This window comes from Rhipicephalus microplus, chromosome 6 (assembly GCF_043290135.1).
Source record: "Rhipicephalus microplus isolate Deutch F79 chromosome 6, USDA_Rmic, whole genome shotgun sequence".
NCBI lineage: Eukaryota > Metazoa > Arthropoda > Arachnida > Ixodida > Ixodidae > Rhipicephalus > Rhipicephalus microplus.
The window spans coordinates 83387624-83402965 of record NC_134705.1 but is presented as its reverse complement, the minus strand read 5'-3'; the positions used below and the strand labels follow the sequence as shown (position 1 = coordinate 83402965).

At 53.9% G+C, this 15342-nt stretch overlaps 1 non-coding gene across 1 annotated transcript; it reads left to right on the top strand.

Moving 5' to 3' along the window:
* The first annotated feature begins 4696 nt into the window (after nucleotides 1–4696).
* LOC142766248 (U2 spliceosomal RNA) lies at nucleotides 4697–4879 on the top strand. The gene has a single exon (XR_012884438.1). It is a non-coding gene; the product is annotated as a U2 spliceosomal RNA (small nuclear RNA).
* The last annotated feature ends 10463 nt before the right edge of the window (nucleotides 4880–15342 follow it).

Below are 15342 nucleotides of genomic sequence, written 5' to 3'. Positions count from 1 at the left end.
CTGAAACGCCTGTCCACATAAAGTGATGTGCACTCTGGTGAAGCGAGTTTTTTGATACTGTGTTGTGCCGCTGGACCCGTCTGCCGACACCAAAGGGTGGCTGGTTATTGCACATATGTATATAGCGCCTCGTGTTTTTGTAAATATCCTCCTTTTCATACTTTGTGGAAGCATAGGTACATATGCTGCGTGCTCTCTCGTTTGTATTTATCTCTGTTCATGTAAATAGGACTGCAAATATGTACATGCAACGCGACACCCCCCCCACCCCTGCATATTCCTTTTGTAAGACATAGCAGCTGAAATGTGTTTGTGTTTTTTTTCCTGATTAGTTTCACTTTATGCTTGTAAATAGGTATAAATAACATGCTCTTTTGTATCGGGTTGTGCAAATGTACAATTGTATATATTCAGTGTGCCCACTGTTTGTAGTTTTTTTCTGTAAATGCATGTTATCACCCTGTAACTTTTCGTTTGAAGTTCAATAAACTTATCCTTGTGTAGTAGACAGCCGAGTAGGCGGCGGGGTCGCGGCACCGCGCGGCATTGGGGGGGGGGGGGGGAGGGGGTGATTTGCTCGGGTGCCTCGGACGCGTCTGTGTCCGTTTTTTCTTTTCTTCGTTTTGCGTTGCCGTGCCTTCGCGCCTGGAGTGCACGGACGCTGGCCGCGTCCCGTGACCCCGGCGTGTTTTCTTGGCTTGCTCCTGGGGTACAACGCCACAGAGTCGTTCTGGCTGCCTTCTTTTTGTTATCTGTAGAGACGCGGCTCACGCCAGTCGGGTCGCCTGCTCTTGGCGGCGGCTGTCATAGAGGCATGCGCTCCTCAGCTGTTGCGCCCTGTTGCCATCATGACAGGGCCCTTTTCCTCCTTCCCATTACCATTTTATTAGGCTATGCCTCACCCTAAAATAGCTTCCTGGAACGTCAGGGGCTTCCAGGACAGGGCAAAACAGGAAAGCATCCTAGCGTTTGCCCTGTCCCTGGGGATCGATGTGCTATTCCTCCAGGAGACGAATTTTCGATCGCCGCTGGACGTCGCCACCTTCAAGAGAACCTTCCGGGTCGACGCCTTCTTCTCACTGACAAACGCGAGGGCATGTGGGGTGGGGGCCATCTTCATTACGGGCCGCTTCCGGCAGAAAGCTTTTTGCACATTCGGCGCAAACGGCCGCACTCTTTTGTTAGACATATTCGGTAATGGGAAGCGGTGCCGCTTCGTTAATGTTTACGCTCCAGTGACGAGAATGTACACTAATAACTTCTTTCAAGAATTACTCCAGATGCTCTCAGAACCACTCCCACACATTCTCCTGGGAGACTTCAATTGCGTAATAGACTCGCACAGGGACGTCAGGGGGCCGGGCCGCGGAGCTTCCACATACCATGCGAAGAAGCTAGTGACGCTCTTAAGGCACCTATCCCTCACGGATGTCTGGATTCACGTCCATGGCGATCTTTTCGCACCCACGCGCTCCTCACAGTTCACCGCCTCTCGTATCGATCGGACCTACCTGCCCGACTTCCTCCTTTCCTCAGTGGAGGCATGCGAGGTCCTGCCCCTCCCTGCCACCCTCGCAAACCGATCCGACCACCTTCCACTTGTCACCACAATAAGGTGCCGCCCCGGAATTCTCAGTGGCAACCATGGCTGGCGGCTTGACGCGGCTTTGCTCCTCGACGAGGATAGCGTCGAACGAATCAGAGAGCGCATTCAGGCCTCAGTTGACGACGTCTCAGAAGTGACCCGAGAATCATGGGAAGCATTGAAAGCGGAGTGGAAGACCATTCTCCAGGACGAAGGAAAAGCCCGGAAGCACAGGATCACAGACAGACTGAATGAGACCCTACGCAGGATCCGTATCATCAGGGGGGCGGACACCCTGACGGACTGTACGCGGGGCTACCTCGCTGCTCTGGATGCCGAAGATACCCGGCTACTCCAACAACGTGCGCGGAGGCCACCCAAAGACCAGGCCGAAGCAGACCCCAATGGGGTGACCGGGAACGGCCGTGTCCACATCACGCGGGTTCAGCGCCCGGACAACTCCTTCGCCACTGACCCAGATGACATTGGCAGGACATTCCGGAACTACTTTGCAGACCTCTTTCGAGACACAGACTGCGCTGGCACCCCAGACGGGGAGCATCTGTATGAAGAGCTCTGTCGTAACCTTGCGCGCCTCGAGCAGGATGAAGCTGAAATGTTGGGCAGTGATGCAACAGCGGAAGAAGTAAGGACTACCATCAAGAACATGCCACCGAACTCCGCTCCTGGCACAGACGGACTCACAGCTTCCTTCTATTCCACCTTTTGGAATGAACTGGAGAAAGTCCTCGTGCTCATGGTAAACATGGTGGTTACCCATCACCGGAAACCACCATCCTTCGGCGAAGGGAGGATCGTCCTCCTCCTCAAGGTGGGCGCCCAGCAGGAGGAGCTTTCGGCGTGGCGGCCGGTCACCCTTCTGAATGCTGACTACAAGATGGTGGCTTCCCTGCTAAACAACCGCATGAAACCACTGCTACAGACCATAGTTTCAACACAACAGACCTGCGCAGTGCCGGTCCGCTCAATTTTCGCCAACTTGACGGTCACGCGGGATGCCTTCGAATATTTGACTGCCAAATCTTTGTCGGGCGCCTTCATATCGCTCGACCAAGCGAAGGCCTTCGATCGAGTTGGGCACGAGTACATGCTCGAAGTCCTGCGCCGTTTCGGTTTCCCCGCACACTTTGTGGAAAGCATCGCCCTACTGTACAGAGATCTTACGTGCCACGTAGTCGTAAATGGCGCCCCATCGACTGACTTCGCGTACGAGAGAGGCATCCGCCAGGGATGCCCACTTGGGCCCACCCTCTTCATACTCTCGCTCGAGCCGCTATTGACAAGAATCATGAACAACGACCGCATTAGGGGCTTTCCACTAACGGGCGAAGCCACAATCGAAGTGCTTGCCTATGCGGACGATGTTTCGTTGTTTGTCCGTGACCCGGCAAGCTTACAGGTTTTCTGGGAGACGTTCGCACCCTACGCGGACGCCTCAGGCGCGCTCCTTAACATGGAGAAAAGCAAGGCCATTGCCTTTGGCGCCTTCCCCCGAGAGGCCCTGGGTGGGCTGCGCGCAGTGGACACCGTCAAGGTACTGGGCATCTACTTCTTTGGTGGCGGTGTGGCGGAGAAAACCTGGCAACGAGCGTTGGAACGCGCACAAGTGGCAATAGAGCGCCTCAGCCCAAAAGGCATGTCTTTGCGCGAAAAAGCCCTGGCAGTGACAACCACCATTTGCGCCTTTGCGTATTACGCCAGTCGAGTCGCCGTGATGCCCGCTAGGACAGCTACAAGGCTGATGAAAATGATCGGCGCCTTCCTATGGGATGGCAAGCCCGCGCCCATACGCCGCACCCTCCTACACCTTTCGACGGACGAGGATGGCCTCGGATTGTCCCACCCGCCCACTACTGGCAAAGTGCTGGCATTAAAAACGGCTAGGGCATTGTTCCAAACAACTGGATACGTAGGGAGGGACATCATGCGCTACTGGTGCAGCACAAACGCTGCCTTCCTGAATGCGGAGCGTCCCCTCACTCCGCTTGCGGAAGCTCCCTCAAGCTTTTATAAGGGCGCCGCAAACACGATGCGGATGCTTGAGAAAGACGCCTCCGAATGCGACATCGACAAAACCCCACCCGCTCGCATCGCGGAGGACATTGCGCGGCACCAGTTGACGCATGATGAGTGCAGGCGGTCCCAAAAATGGCAACGGAATGCGCGTAGAGATGGGCGGAGAATGCCCAAGCAGGTAGCAGACTTCACGTGGAGGAAAAATTGGCACATCCTACCAACTCGCCAGCGCCTACACAGGCTAGGCATTGCACCTTCCGCCCGCTGTCCCAATTGTCCCTCCATCGAAACCCTTACACACGCCCTGCACAAGTGCCCCGCAGCTAAGCCGGTATGGCGGATAGTGGCGAGAGAGTTTCGCATTCGCCCCCCTCCAGCCCTCGCCAGGAACAGAGGCGCATTCGCCAAACTGGTGGTAGCGTGCACACTGTTCGTGCTTTGGAACCGGCGCTGCCTAGCCGAAGCTAGGCATAAACCAGTACGGGCAGCCTTCCCCGCGGTAGCCAAGATACGCTTGGTGTTGTGGCATTATCTGTCAGAGGACCTCGAAACCAGTGGCGAGGAAAAATTCCTTCGCCGATGGCACACGAGGTTCTTCCTACTACAAAAAGGCAAGCTGCGCCTCCCCATCACCCCCTTCTAACCCTTTTCCACCAAACTGTCGCTCGGTATGGTGTTGACCTCTAAACCCACGTTTCTACTTTAAACTAGTATCTCCGTTTTTATTGTCCGCGTGCTTGTTTCATCCCTTGAGACTGTATAACCTTTTGTGTTTTGCAAGAGTCTTTTTTGTTTAGCCACAATACACACTGTGCTTGTGCAATTTCTCAACACATGTGTAGGCAACTGTGTGTTTGATCACATGTTTCTTTATATTTTTTAAAAAATGAATGCACATGTTAATCTTGCATTGTAAACACCCCTTGAAATGGTGTATAAGGCTGTAACCTGGAAATTGCACTTTGCTGCTACTGCGTGATTTCAACCCATGTCGCGGTGCCTCTCATGTTATTTTGTGACTCTGAGCCTATTGTCCATTTGTGTTGTAGCCCCTTGGTGGAGGGCAACGTGTGACTCGTTAATAAAATTTCCCTTTGTGTAGTATCTGTTCTGATCAGCTTAATATCTGATACGGATCCTATTTGGATCCAAGATATTAAACTTATTTTTGCAATGCGGCGGAGTGCTTGAAGCTTGCTTCACCTCCGCCACGGGTTGGCCCGGTATTGCACTACCTCCGGGATCGGCCCACTCACCCCTGCGGGGGGTGAGTTCGACAATAAATTCAATGACAGAAAGAGTGTTCGAATTTACCAAGGATATCGGGGTAAACGGCGTGGGTGCGGCGAGTGTCCGAGACGGTGGCGTCACGCCGCCCAGGCTGACGCGGTATTCGCGTGCGGGAAGTGCGCTAGCTGTGTTTACACTTACGATTGCTGTGGGAAAATAAATGTTTCTGTGGAAATTTCATAATTGGAGCCCCCCCCCACCCTTTTTTTCGGTTATGTTCACACGTACATACTCAAGCTTTTATTTTTTTTAAACATCCCTACTCATATTAATAAAACTATTGAGTAATTTATTATTACTGTTTCGGAGGAAAGCTAGAAGTGTGTATACGATGTGTATGTATGTGTGTAGAAGTGTGTATGTATGTGCCAAGCTAATTCCGCTTTTCATATTCACCCGTTTCGGAACGAAAAATAAAACAGCCTCTAGAAAATGGTTGTTGGTGTTTCTGTTTACAGTTGCAGTGACAAACGAAGGCATTTTTATTTCACATCTTCACGCTACGTCTTAACCTGAAGACGCGTGCTCTCGCCACGTCTATGCATCTACACTATTCCCCATCACAAATTAAAATCGCAAAGAACGCCACAGGACCCACCCCACACACACCTGCTGTATGGTGGAGCGGCAAAGCCCCGATGTGCTTTTTCTAGGTCCACTGACCTGGGTCCCAGCTCCTGCCAGCGGTGGCTGTCTTTCGTTGCCACGCGGTCAGCTACCTCGCTGGCGCCCTCAGCCATCACCTTGATGACGATATGATGATATGTGGGGTATGACGTCCCAAAACCACCATATGATTATGAGAGACGTCGTAATGGAGGGCTCCGGAAATTTCGACCACCTGGGGTTCTTTAACGTGCACCCTAATCTGAGCACAGGGAAATGCAGCCGGGATTCGATCCCACCACCTGCGGGTCAGCAGCCGAGTACCTTATAGCCACTAGACCACCACGGCGGGCATCGCCTTGTTGATCACACACTACATTTATGAACACCATCTCGTACCAGCTCATCCACTGTTGACTCTCGTTAATTACAACACACATCCTTGCACGCTCACCTGAATGGGATCGCCAGTTGCTGGAAGTTCCAAAAAAATTGCGCACTAGACGTACGGACGCACCACGCACGTACCTGAAGCGCCGTGGAACCCAGGACGCGTGAGATCACGCCCCGGGCGCGCTTTGCTGTGCTTTGCCTCTGTACCCACTCATCACTCCTCACAGCTTCACTAAGCCGAGTATGTAGAAGTCGAAGAAGCAGAACAACAAACCGGCCAATCCCCCACAGTGGGTGTGAGCCACAAGTGAAGGTCAACAAAAACAAGCAACCCCAGCGAGCGCTGTGACGAAGCTATCGTAATGAACGAAATAATCCACGAATATGGCTGCACGTTGACGCACGGTCGCATTTGTGCAACCACCCGTCTCCCGAAGACCGTCTGTCGCGAGTCTTCTCGCACCTTACCCAGCGGAATTCGACGAAAAGCGCAGGCGAGTACTTCTCCACTGATTTCCGCGACCACTTGACGACCGCCTTCTTGCCGCCTCATGTCCGTCTGGCACGATCGACGGAGCGCCGCACCAGCGCCTCGTACACGCCACTATAGCACTCCTACCCCTCGGAATCAGCAAAACTTGGACAAGCGCTTTCGACCACGACAGGCAGAGCCTGCCGGCCCGTTGAACGCTTGAACGACATCGCAGCGGCATGTCGCACACTCACGTTCCGTCACCTTCTGCCACATGACCCTTCATTCACCGGCTTCACAACGCACGCGGTAGACCTCGGTGCGGTGTTCCGCCACGTCGGAAATTTCAAGGCATACGTTGAGCGCGCTGAAGCAGCCAAAGGCAACACCTTTTTGCGGATGATTGTGGGCGTCGTTGCAGAGGCGTTGCTTGGGCAGCCAGCGTAGAAGCCATGTTGGATGAGTGACGTAGTCACATTTTGCACAGTCATTTTTTTTCTTTTTTCCTTCCAGGCTTTGGTGCTCGAGTTGGACATGTACACTATGCATCAGTTTTTAAAACAAGTGCTGTAGCATTCCTCGCGACATGCCTGATAATGTTCGCCGGCAAGCATTTGGTGTGGCGTCATGGTTACATTCGAGAGTACGCATGCAAGCAAGCACGCATGGCTGTGACCTCTGGGAAAAAGAAGGTTACAGTTTTAACATGTTTGTAAGCGAAACAAGAAACTTCAAGCGGACTAGGGATAAGCTGTTTTCTACGAGTCACGCTGCGTGACCTGGGGTCACGTCACGTCGGCGTCGGCCCCCGGTTCCTGTGAAGCCCGTGCAAGTGGTCGTTCCTGTGGCAGCGCCGCTCCGCGCGCCCGCCTGCCGCCTCGGGTTCCCGGCGCCTGCCTGGCGCCCGCTCGCCCCATGCCTGGTGGTGCAAGGTCCCCGGCCCACGCCTGCCGTCCTGGAGCCCCCTGCGGTCCACTGGCCACCACCTAGTCCTGCGTGGCCCTCGCCTCGGCTGAGCCGCGTTCTACCAGTGTGCAGCTCGCCTGCACGTAACGAGTCGTCCTCAAGCCTCGCCCGACCCGGCGACTTGCGGACTCTACTTACAAGTATGGCCACGCCATTTGAACTCCCGGTGAGGGAGAATTGCTTTATGTTCTCAGCGCCCGAAGGCGACGTTTCTGTTGACGATTTAATAGACGCAGTAGAGGAAACAGCAGGAGATGATAGTGTATACCGGGTGTTCAAAATTAAGCTTTATGATTTTTTTAAAATTAGGCGCTCGAAGGCACGTGAGAACCACTTGTGCAAATAAGTTAAGCGGCCAGGGGGACAGAAAGTTAGATGATAATTATCGCTGTCAGCAGCCCAATTAACTAAAATTTAATAATTAACTTTTTACTGGCTGCGGTAAGTTGGCATGTTTATATTGAAAAAATGTAGGCAGTGGTGTTTGTACACAGTTTCAGTTGGAAGATTTTTTCTAGCACGCCTGTGTTCCGAGATATCCGGCTCCAAAGTTTAATTGTCTTTCGCACGATTACGCATGCAAGAGGGTGAGGGTCCGCGCAAAGCTCCTCCCTAAAGTGACGCATCTGTTGCGTGTGGTGTTTAGTGTGTGAAGAGGGTGGAAGCGTAGGCATAGGTGATAGCAATTACCCTTGCCCTCTTCGGCCGGCGAAATCAAAATGTGACAGCGCGGTGCGCCATGAGCCTTACGCATGATCCTGATGAACGCGATAACAGGAGACCATTTTTCGCGACGTTTTTTCGTGACTTTAGATCACACTGAGACATCTTCTTGTGAACGCGTTAGCAGGACCGTCCTGCACTAGGGTGCCTCCGGTTAGAGCACAGCGTCTCTGCATTGAAGGTCTACCAAGGAAATCCACGTGGAGTCCTTTCGAGCTAATATGGCTGCTTCTGGCGTGAGGTATTCTACCAAAGTAAAAGTAGACGTGGTGCTTGCAATGGCTGAAATGAATGGCAACGCTTCGTTAGCAATGGAGCTTTACGCGTCTCGCCACCCACACCGTCCCCTTCCAACAAGGCCCACTTTCACAAACCTGTTTCGACGCTTCTGCACAACAGGCTCTGTCCACCTTCCGAGACGGACCAGGAAGGCAATCGTCGATGAAGACTTTGAAATCGACGTTGTCGCGTGCGTAACCTCGATGCCAGAGCTCAGCATCCGACAGATTGCCGATCAGTGCGGTCGCAGCATCGGAACAGTCACAAATGTTTTAAGAAAGCACAAGTTCCATCCATATCACGTTTACCTTCATCAGGACCTAAATGAGGCGGACTTTGAAAGGCGAGTTGACTTCTGCAATTGGGGCCTCATCAAAACTGATCAAGAAAATGACTTTTTGCACAGAATAATTTGGACTGATGAAGCTCGGTTTTGCCGAAATGGAAGTGTTAATCTTCACAACGCCCATTATTGGGCACAAGAAAACCCACACTGGCTGAGGCAGCACAAGCATCAAGTTCGCTGGAGTGTGAATGTGTGGTGCGGCATACTCGGGGACAGGATCATCGGACCTCACTTTTTTGAGGACAACTTGAACGGAAAGATGTACACAGAAGAAATATTAGGTGTTGTCATTGATGATCTTGTCTGCAGTCTTTCCCTGAATGACCTGCGCCAAGTATGGTTTCAGCACGATGGAGCACCACCACATTTTTCTACCAGGGCGAAGAACTGGTTGGACAGACGTTTTCCACAACAGTGGATTGGGCGCGCAGGAGCGATGTTTTGGCCACCAAGATCACCTGACCTTTCTCCGCTCGACTTTTTCCTTTGGGGCTACGTTAAAGATCGAGTTTACGTAACAGAGCCCAGCGATGTTAATGACATGAAGGACAGGATAACATCTGCCTGTGCGAGTATTCCTGCAGAAGTACTGCGCCGAGTCATCGAGTCGACGCGACAGCGGTTCATGCTTTGCGTTGCTGCCGAAGGCAGGCATTTTGAACACTTTTTGGGGCATTGACGTCTTGAGAGGTGAAGAGTTTCGATGAGATTTGTGCATGACCGAAATATGCTTATGTAGCAGCAGGAAATATGCGTTAGCAAGGATAAAACTGTTTCAGTTATTATTGGTGGAGTTGTTGCTCTTGTTTCAATAAAAGTTACAGTACTCGGACATCAGCAGTCACGCTATTCGCGTAGCCCAGGCAACGACCACGCATGCTTCTCTAGTGATTATTACGCACGCGCACTGGCATCCAGATTCTCCGCTCGCACCATTATCTCGGCATGGTATCTGCCACTATCGTTAGAGGCTCTGCAGTTGCGTGTTACGACACTGGTTGCAAGCGTTCTTCGATTTTTGATTTCGACGGCCGAAGAGGGCAAGGGTAATTGCTATCACCTATGCCTACGCTTCCACCCTCTTCACACACTAAACACCACACGCAACAGATGCGTCACTTTAGGGAGGAGCTTTGCGCGGACCCTCACCCTCTTGCATGCGTAATCGTGCGAAAGACAATTAAACTTTGGAGCCGGATATCTCGGAACACAGGCGTGCTAGAAAAAATCTTCCAACTGAAACTGTGTACAAACACCACTGCCTACATTTTTTCAATATAAACATGCCAACTTACCGCAGCCAGTAAAAAGTTAATTATTAAATTTTAGTTAATTGGGCTGCTGACAGCGATAATTATCATCTAACTTTCTGTCCCCCTGGCCGCTTAACTTATTTGCACAAGTGGTTCTCACGTGCCTTCGAGCGCCTAATTTTAAAAAAATCATAAAGCTTAATTTTGAACACCCGGTATATGCTCCAACATATGGGGGGATCAAAATTTCTCGTTTGCACCCGCAATGCTAGTCAGGCGACAAAGCTTATGGTTGCAGAGGGCTTTAAGGTAAACGGAGTGAACGTGCCGGTAGAGCCCGTCGGGCCGCCGGTAACGTATGTAAACGTCTACCGCTACCCCGGTTTTCTGCCGGATGAAACCCTCAGTAACGCCTTAGCTCAGTTTGGCAAGGTGAAGGGCATTTCGTTCGCCACCTTAGCCAACCGCCAGACCAAGATAAACGGGGTGCGTCTCGTGAAAATTGAGATGCATCGCCCTGTTCCCAACTTCCTAACGATTGCGGGGCACACAGTAATGTGCGAATATAGAGGCATGCGTCGGGTTTGTGCGCGCTGCGGCGAGGTCGGGCACATGGCGACCGCGTGCGCGGCCGAGTTTTGCAAGCGTTGTGGCGTCTTTGGCCACGACACAGAGGGCTGCACAGCTGAGTGCTCGCGTTGCGGGGGCCGTCACGGGACGCGAGAGTGTTTCCGCAGGCGCTCCTACGCGGCCGCTGCCCACGGTTCATCAGTGCTGACAGCTACCAACGCAGCACCTAGCCAGTCATCCGGTGCCCCCTTGCCGAGGTCGGGTGGATCCCCTCCGCGCCTTCAGGTCCTCACGCCGAAGTCCGCGCCCCGCGCGACCGCAAAGGGCCCCCTCTCTTGGCGTCGCCACGGGGAATCAGACTCTAGCGCAAGCAGCAGTGCGGCGTCTTCAGGTGTCAAGGAAGAGACGCGCGGTGGGTCTGCCTCCGTTGCTTCGGTGTCGGCGTCCTCTGGCGCAGACACAACTGATACCGAGTCGGGCCCGACGCGATCGGCGTCCCTTACGACACCCGCAAGCCTATGGAGCGCCGAGGACTGGCCGCCTTTGGCTACCTTAGAAGACGCGTCCCCGGCGCCTCCTGAGCTAGAGGAGACAGGCCGCCCCGTCTCCGACGCGCCGGCCAACGTGTTGGACCCTGTCTCGGCACAGGATTTGGAAGCGCCTCAGCAAGCCCTGGCCAGGGATGACAGGCCTATCGTGAGCCGCGGGCACTATGCCCTGCCCGAGGTCGACGACTGCGCGTCGTCAGACCCTTCCCCCGAGCAGGTTGTGCCCCACAAGGGCCGGCGACCGGACCCGCCCGTGGTTCACCCGGCGTCTGGCCGCGAGCGGACATCTCGCTCGCGCTCGCGTCGTCGCCGCGGAGACGGGGCTGGTCGCGATTCGGGCGCGCGGGCCTCGAGTCGCGAGAAGGGCCCCGAGCCGAGGTCTCGCTCGCGTCGCCGTCAAGGAGACGAGCGGCAGCGCGACTCCCTTGAGGGTTCCCCTACTCGTGAGGCGAGGCAGCGGCGGACCGGGCTTGAAGTTAGAAGCAGCGACAGCGACGCCTCGCCGAAGGCGAAGACCCCAAGGTTGGGTGGGAACGCCGTGTCCAGGGGGGACCCCCCCGTGGATGGCGGCGGAACAATCGAGTAGACCGCCGGCGTCTTGGCGCCATGCGGCGTCGGGGCAAGGGGGGGGGGGGGGGGTTGCTTGCGCGCCTCGGACGCGCCGCGCCTTTCCGCCTACAGTGAGCAGGCGCTATTCGCGTCCTCTGTGCCGGGCGTGTTTTTTTCCATTTCACTGGTTGCACCTGGCTTCCCTCTGTGTTGTGCGGCGATGCAGCTCGCGTCGTCTGCTCCTACCTAGCTTGGTACATGCTTTCTGGCTCACTTTATTCTGTTTTTTTGCTGCGACGCAGCTCACACTGATGGTGTCATCTGATTTTATCGGTAGCCAAACCTGCCGCCTTCAAGTTCTTTGTATGCGCTGCTCCGCGCCCTCGCGGGCTGCGCTACACTAAGCTCACGCCCGGCGGCGGCATACATAAAAATGAGGTCACGAACCCATTCCACTTTGCCTTGCGCGACCGTGCACGGCTTCACGCCACCCTTCTCTCCTGCGAGTCGTTTGTTGACACTCCTCCGGCCGCGCTCGCTTCCATCTTGCTCCGTCCCCTCTCCCACGTGGTTTTCATCGAAGCATCAGGAGGCGCGCTCGCTTCTGTGTCGCCCATCGCCCCAGACTGCCTTCCGCGCACGCCTAGCGCGCCCAAGCCTGTCATGACGTAAATCGGCACCCTTTCCGCCATCGGCAGCGCTCACTTAGCTTCCCTCTCCGCTCCCCTCTTTCGTTCGCCGGAGCATCGACTTTCTGTATGTTTACGTTCGCCACCTGGAATGTTCGCGGCTTTCGCGACGAGTTTAAACAGAGGGAGGTACTAATGTACGCACAGACACAAGCCATAGATATCCTTTTTGTGCAAGAAACGAAGTTTAGGACCCCATTAGACGTGGCCATTTTCCGTCGTAAATTCCAGGTGGATGCCTTTTTTTCGTTAACCAGCTCCAAATCCTGTGGAGTTGGCGTTATCTTCATTTCTAACCGTTTCAGGAAGAAATCCTTTTGCACTTTTTGAACGAATGGGCGCATGCTGATGCTGGACGTTTTTGTGAACGGCAAAAAGATCCGATTCGTCAATATTTATGCCCCGGTCACGAGGTCCGACACGAACGCTTTTTTTGCGGAGATGCACCAGCTCGTGTTAGAACCACTTCCGCACGTACTACTCGGTGATTTTAATTGCGTCGTCAACGCACAGCGAGACTTGAGGGGTCCCGGCCAGAGGGGGTCAACATACCACGCAAGGGAATTGGTGAACGTCCTAAGACATATCAACCTAACGGACGTTTGGGTACATATGCACAATGATCGGTTTGTGCCAACCAGAATCTCACGCACCACGCAAAGCCGAATTGACCGCATCTATCTCGCGGACTACTTGGTCCCCTCAGTAGTTAGGTGCGAAGTGTTGACCCCCCCCATAGACCTCGCAAAAAGGTCGGATCATGCTCCGCTAGTGACGGTGTTGAGGGGAACACCCGGACAACACCTGGGAGACCTAGGCTGGCGGATAGATCCCAACCTTCTGCATGACGACGTTTGCGTCGCCCGAATCGAAGACCGCCTGCGGGAGTCAGTAGAATCCGCTGTCCCCTTAAACCCGCAAAGTTGGGACCTGCTGAAGAGCTCGTGGAAGGACATCTTGCAGGAGGAGGGCAGAGACAGGAAAAAGAGGCTGACACAGCAGATGAAGGAAATCCTCCGCAGGATACAAATTATACGGAGAGCAGAGCTCCTGACATCATGCACAAGGGATTATCTCGCCGCTTTGGAAGAGACCCACGCTAAACTGCTTCAACGCAGGACAAGCCGGCGAGCACAGCCAACAGGTCAAGAGAACCCGTTCTACGACGACATAAGAGAAGTGCACGAAAATGGTGGTATGCAACTGGCAGAGGTGAAACGCCCAGACGGTTCAATGGCTACCGACCCACAAGAAATAGCCGGCATCTTCCAAAACCATTTTGCAAGCCACTTTCAAGAAAGAGAACCACGAGAAGATGGTCCCCCACTACATCTGGTTAAAGCTCTCTGCCAGAATCTCCGGCACCCGGAAGAGGAGGAGCTCGAGAGTCTATGCCGTGAAGCAACGATGAAAGAATTGAGCAGCGCTATACGGAACATGCCTCCGAATTCAGCCCCGGGGCCGGACGGGCTCACGGCGGGTCTTTACGCCACGTTCTTCGACTCCTTGGGCGACGCCCTTCTGGAAACAGTGAATGCCTTTCTCAGTGAAAAGACGAAACCCGCCTCCTTTGGTGCCGGCCGCATAGTACTGTTGTACAAGGAGGGCTCACCCCCAGAAGACCCAGCATCTTGGCGCCCGATAACCCTGCTTAATGTCGATTATAAGATCACTGCTGCCATCTTGAACAACAGGTTGAACCCACTCTTGTCGACGTTAATCTCCCCCTGCCAGGCGTGTGCTGTTCCCGGCCGCTCCATGTATGCGAACCTAACGGTCACGAGAGATGCTTTCGAGTACATGACCCAGAAGAAGCTTTCCGGTGTATTTCTTTCACTAGACCAAGCGAAAGCATTTGACAAGGTCAGACATGCGTACCTATTCCAGGTTATGCAGGAGTTCGGCTTACCAACGACTTTCATCGACCTCATCAAGCTTCTATACTCGAACTTGACGTGCAACGTGGTTGTGAACGGTGCGGTCACGCCTTCTTTTAGCTACACTCGTGGTATAAGACAGGGCTGCCCGTTGGGTCCTACCCTGTTCATCCTCTCGATTGAGCCACTCCTGAAAAGCCTGACCACAGCCTCTAACATCCGAGGCTTCCCACTGAGTGGAAGCGACGAGCTCAAGGTGCTAGCGTACGCCGACGATGTGTCTCTTTTTTTAAGGGACGAGCGCGGCTTACGCGAGTTCCGGAGCGCCTTCCACCGTTACGCCCAGGCCTCTGGCGCCGAGTTGAACTCGGAGAAAAGCAAAGCGCTTACTTTTGGCTCCTTCCCTAAAGAGGCACTCGGGAATATTGGGATGGTAGACACTGTGAAGGTCCTCGGAATATACTTCAGCTGTAACGGCGTGACAGAGAAGACTTGGCAGCAAGCACTGGAGCGTGCTCAATGGGTAGCTACCCGCGCCGAAAGCCTTGAGCTCAACCTGCGGGAGAAGGCGCAAGTAGTCAAGTTGAGCGTATGCGCTTTCGCAAACCACGTTATCCGGGTGGCGGTGATCCCAACCCGAATAGCGAGCCAACTGAATAAGATCATCGGGCACCTATTGTGGGACGGGAAACCCGCCCCGATTAGGCGCAACCTGCTCTATCTACCGATGAGCGAAGGGGGTCTCGCCTTACCACACGTCACGGTAACGAGCAAAATTCTAGCCCTAAAGACAGCACGAACCCTGCACCAAGCTGACGAATTCATCGGCAGGAACCTCCTGCGATACTGGGCGAGTACGAACGCAGAGTTTCTCGACGCCGGGAGACATACGGGACCACTCGCGGAAACACTGTCGCAGTTCTACAAAACAGCGGCAATAACAATACGCATGCTACAGAAGGAAGCCTCCGAGTGCGACATTGACAAAGATCCGCCCGTCAGTATTGCGGAGGCTCTAGCAATAAACCAGCTCTCGGAAGTAGAGAGAATGAAAGTCGGCGCATGGAAAAAGAAAGCGCTACAAAGAGGCCGCCTCTGCGCAAGAGAAGTGCAGGACTTCGTGTGGAAGTTGAATTGGGACGTCCTCCCAACACGGCAG